This window comes from Primulina huaijiensis, chromosome 5 (assembly GCF_012295235.1).
Source record: "Primulina huaijiensis isolate GDHJ02 chromosome 5, ASM1229523v2, whole genome shotgun sequence".
In the NCBI taxonomy this organism is placed as follows: domain Eukaryota; kingdom Viridiplantae; phylum Streptophyta; class Magnoliopsida; order Lamiales; family Gesneriaceae; genus Primulina; species Primulina huaijiensis.
Genome location: NC_133310.1, coordinates 13,647,520 through 13,652,984, shown reverse-complemented (window position 1 = coordinate 13,652,984; position 5,465 = coordinate 13,647,520). Strand labels below are relative to the sequence as shown.

Here is a 5,465-nt window from a genome sequence, read left to right as displayed (position 1 = left end):
TATTAAGATTTTTATCAAGTAAGAAATCTAAAATCTTGATATGGAAATTCTAGAACTCTATGGTTATTAGTAAAGTAATTTATTAAAATTAGTCTAATGCTACCATGGGATAACTTATTAAGTTTTATACGCTAATATTAATTAAGCATTAGGGATGCTTAAGAATGCGACATTCATTTCAAGGAGGAAAGTCTAAGAGTTTTAGGCCTCAACACTATATTGTAATTGGAAAAGAAATAGTTTAAGCATGTAATTGGGACTTGAAGGGGTTTAAAATATAGATAGAAGATCGATATTGTATATTTGAGTTTTATGGATTAGAGTTTCCCGATCAGGATTAAGATTTGCAATAATTTATATTGGGGATGTACTTGTATATAGTTAAGTTACGAAAGTTTGATGTCGTAAGATAAAGATTCGATTCAAGGATTTTCGGCTAATATTATTGGGGGGTTGAAATAAAGTTTAAATTTTGAGTGTAATATCAAGGATATGAATCGATTAGTAAATTTTGGTGCTTAAGTTTCTTAAGGTGAACTGCATAAACACAAATGTAATAGATCAATGAACATTACGGATACAATAGAATAAAAGTAAGACGCAATAAAATTCGGGCTGCCATTTCTAATATTGGGAAGTTTGAGAAAAGTCAGAATTCGAGGCCTGAGTAGAATAGAACTAAGTCGCCATAAGTCGTTCTAGGTTGCGCTTCGCAAATAAGGATTTCAATAGGCAAAATAATTAGGATTGAGGAGACGTAAGGACAACTTAACACTTATTTTATGAGAATAGCGCAGCGGAAGCGTGAATTATTGGGATACTAGAATTAAGAGTCTAAACTTTTTGTGAATTGAGAATAAGAGAATTTCGGGGACGAAATTCAATTTAAGGGGGGTAGATTGTAACGTCCCGAAAATCTGAAAGTCCACGTGAACTACATGCATGCAAATTATTAAATTTCTTTGGTATTTTATTAATTTGTTTTAAAGCATTTAATGCATGTTTATTTCATAAATTATGTGTTTAATTATTTTTATGCATAATTCATGATAGAATTTATTTCACGAAATTTTAAAGGTTCATGCATTAATGATTTTTTTAGTTGTATTTCGCGATCGAACAAGGAACGGAGACCGGAGAATTATCAGAAAAATTATTTTATTACACGGTTTATTTTTATTAATTAATTTAAGGTGTTTTTAATTGCATTTTTCAAAAAAAAAAAAAAAGGATTTCATTGGGTATTTTTACCTGTATGATTTTATTTTATCCAGTACGTAAATTTTATCGAATCGGGGGACTTTTTGAGTGTTCGGCTATTATTTTCAAAAAAAAACTTTCCAACACGAAATATTGTGCGCGGGTGTGTTTGAATTTAATGGGCCTATTTTTAACCTTATTGGACTTAAAATTCTTTTTAAACTCTTAATTAACAATTTAAGACCCATTAAGTATTTGTTTACTATTTAATTAAGCACTTATACATCATTTAAACTAAACCTACCCTACACCAATAATTGAATCAGCCGACACTCATCCCTCCCATTCAGAATTCTATCGGTTTCAGCTAGGAGTTTCTCAATGTGCTTGGTTTTCACTTGTTCTTGCATCAAACAATTCCCCGGTGCGTTCGATCTTCGTTATTCTTGCGTGAAACATCTTCAGGCACGCATTGTACTTTTATTTCTGCATCATACATGCTAGATACTTGCTGTTACGTGGGTTTATTTGCATAAAATTCTTGATCTTGCATATAACGTAGGAAGGCTTCGGTTTTGTTCATAGTTCTTGCACCTTCTTCATCCAACTCACGTTTCTTGTTAGTATTTGTGCAAGGGGCTGCTAAATGCATGATGCAAAGGGCTGTATGTGTCGTGTGTAAGGGCAAATGAATAAGGGAGTCTCGGTTTTTCCAAGCTCGAAGGGGAAACGCTCGGGATAGTAGCCATTGTGGTGGTTGAGTACAAGATCGGAAGTTTGGGTTTCGTTGTTCGATTCTGCACATGGGTTGGTCTAGGGCTTTTGGCTATGGTTTAGGAAGTCTCTAAGGGTCCTAGGATGAGTCTAATTAAGGTGGTTCGTGGCTTGGTTGGCTGGAGAAAGCTGTACAACCAGAAACATGAAAACTGCACAGTTTGAGTCCCTTGTAGCTGCTGTCATGTTTCTGAATTTTTGGGGCTTAGGCGCTGGTTCTGAGTTAAAAAGGGCTTAACCATGGTCTTAAGTTATGTCTAAGGGTTAAGTCTAGGGCCTGGTTCGGGTCCGGTTTGAGTCGGTTTAAGCATGAAGTCGGTAGAAGCATGCTAGGGTCAAGGCTAGAGTTGGACGATGGCTTGCTGGAATTTCCAGCAGCTGTTCAGGGTCTTGTTCGAAGGTCTAAGGGGGCTGGCTTAGTGGTTTTAGAGCCTTTTAAGTGTTTAGAAAGGGTGGTAAAAAGTTGGTAAAATTTTGGTTAAGTTTCGGCTAGATTCGGATTAAAACCTAGACCCTGAGCTAAGTTTTAAAAAGAATTGGTTAAGTTGTAAAATGGGCTCGAGTTTACGTCTAGGAATGCTTATAAATATGTTTTGGGATATTTTAAGGAGTTTGGTAAGTTTCGGGTCAAAATGATGAGTTTTGGAATTATTTGTGATATAATCGCCGCACGAAACGTTAATTAAAGAATTAATTGAAATACCTAGATTTAAGCTTAATAAAATTATGGAAAATTATATTTAAGCTCAAATAATTTTTAGAAGTCTAAGTTTTTAATTTGAGAATTTTATGCTAAGGTTTGGTTTAATTCGGGATTAAAACGCATTAATATGTTATATTTAAAGATTAATTTAAAAGTCATCGATTTAAGCCAAATAAAAATATGGGAAAATTCTTGTAGGCTTAAATAATTATTTGGGACATGTTAGAGTCAATGGAATTAAGAAAATGTCAAAAAAGTGGAATTTTACGTCTAGAGGCAAAACGATAATTTTCGGGTTTCTAGGGGCAAAATGGTCATTTTGCACCCGGGGTGATATTTTGGTCCTAGCAGCGCCCTGAGCACAAATCATGATATTTTTTAAATGTTCATGCATCATGTTTACGATTTTTTTCGCTATTATAATAATTATGGTGCATGCTTGGTTTAAAGGAATTAAGAGAGAAAAAGTAAGAAAGTGAAGAGCACTCCGTCTCCGCCGCGCCGCGTCGTTATTTCGTTTGTTTTCTGTCAAAACAAACCAAGGCATGTTTATATCTTCTTTCACTCTTCAATCAAGCCATATAGGTATTTTTAAATATCGCAAGTACATGATTTTATTGCAAGAAGATCGAAATTGTTCATATTTAATTATGTTAGTTAATTATATTACGTGCAAATATTCATTTTGAGATTTATGCGATATTGCTTGTGGTCACTTTACTATCATGCTTAAGTCCGGTCGCCAGTTACCGGCCCGGTCGCCAGTTACCGGTCAGTTCAGTTGTTTCACCCAGTATACTGTGGCAGTAGTCTGATCAGACATACATTATTAAGTCCGGTCGCCAGTTACCGGCCCGGTCGCCAGTTACCGGTCAGTTCAGTTCAGTTCAGGGACCACTTGCGTAGACCATAATCTCACCAGAAAATTATTACAAGTTATTTCATTACAGGGCTCCAAGGAACAAACATTTTCACTGTGATATTTTCAGTTCAGTTATGCACGTACTATAATTACCATTGAAATGATATTTTACGTTACACCTCATTACAGGAAATTTTAACTTCATGCGACTTTATTAATTATTTACTTGTTATTTACGATATATGCATGCTGAGTCTTTAGACTCACTAGACTTGAATGTTGTAGGTACTGATGATGTCGGGACCGAGGGCGGGGATCAGTGAGCCAGCTCGGGTCGGCAGTAGTGGGACCCGAGGACCTCACTTTTCAGCATTTATTATTGTTATCGCTCAAACATTTTTACCTACCGTTGGATAAATTTTTTTACGGTTATTTTTTACAACATTAATTTATTCCGCTGCTATTTTTAAACATGATACATTATTTAACAGTTTATTTTATGAACTGGATATTTCATTTCGTTTAAAAGAAAATTTTAAATTTTTCCGCAAATTTTCAAGTAAGGATTAAGAGGCCTCTACATGAGCGGTCCGGACAGAGCAGAGAAGCCCGGACAGAGCAGAGCAGTCCGGACAGGGCAGTTAGGGAACGAAGCAATCAGGGAACGAACTATTCGAACTTGGACATGTTGGAATCAGAGCATCGTCATTAGCGGGGTGACGACGGAAGAAGGTTTGGAATTGTATCATTATTATTTCAGGAGTATTTGATACTCTATTTAAGTCTGGTAGGTACGTTTTAATGATGATTTTCACTTGATGTATAGGCTTGGACTAGACCTTATTGTTCTGGTGTTTCCTGTGGATTAGGATTGCAGTGATAGAGGTACGAAAGTACTATCCGCGATATCCTGGTCGATTATACATTCTTATATGTGTTGCATGATTATTTGCTACATTGATAAATGTCATATGATGCATGCTATTATGTCACGCTTTATCTTCGTGTTGTATTTCATGTTGAGACGTATCTCCTTCGAGATAGCCTTTACTGTTGTGCTGTATCTCTTTTCGAAGCTATATTTTGTGGGGCGCTCAGCCCTGTCTTGTGGACGCATGGACACCGAGAGTACACAATGGCCTACGGGTCGGGTGGGCTTCGTTGATCCAGGACATTTCAGGTCCACGTCTGATCTTGTAGTGGATGTAGTGACCCAGAGGAGTACCGCGTGGCACTATCCACCGGCGCCTCTAGACTGAGCATGTTGAGATCTTTTGTGATTTCTGTTTCTTGACTACCCTGGCATCATATCATAGCATGTGCATGTCATATAGGTTTGTATGCTCATGCTTTTTTACTGGGCGTTCTTATCGCTCACGTCCCCGGATTTGTTTATATTGGACACCCATTCCCACTGGACAGGCCTCAGGTTGGATGGCTCAGAAGGAGGAGGAGGAGGTTGAGTAGTCGGTTGATTTAGTTTATCAGTACTGTTTTGATTCCATATGGTTGTACCATATATTTTGGTTTGAGTTATTCTGGACTTCGATTGGGTTGTATAACTATTGTTTATTGACTGTTTCCGCAATTATCTCTGCTTATTGTTATTTAGGTTAAATGTATGCTTAGCTCTTGATTAGTAGGTTATTCTGGAATGGGTCACTACAAAGATCTATGAGTAATTGGCTATAGGAAAAGTGGGGGATTGTTAGAGTAGGTACCCAACAAGCCAACTTATAGCTTGGACTTTTATTGACTCTAATGTAAAAAGATCTTTATTTTAATAATGATTTACGATTTTTTCAATTATGACATTATAATTTATCTTTATACCCATACAAACAGCATAGATAAAGTCATTGAATATACAATAGGTACCATGAGGTCTGCCTCTCAACGTAAGATCATGAAACTCATTAGGAAATT

At 36.4% G+C, this 5,465-nt stretch overlaps 1 long non-coding RNA gene across 2 annotated transcripts; it reads left to right on the top strand.

The window, feature by feature from the left end:
- The first annotated feature begins 1,306 nt into the window (after window positions 1-1,306).
- Window positions 1,307-5,200, top strand: LOC140976657 (uncharacterized). 2 transcript variants are annotated; one of them, XR_012175266.1, is made up of 4 exons: window positions 1,307-1,624; window positions 3,825-4,271; window positions 4,366-4,424; window positions 4,616-5,200. It is a non-coding gene; the product is annotated as an uncharacterized lncRNA (long non-coding RNA). The 2 variants fall into 2 exon arrangements; XR_012175265.1 differs by having other exon boundaries at window positions 4,366-5,200.
- Window positions 5,201-5,465: the final 265 nt, after the last annotated feature.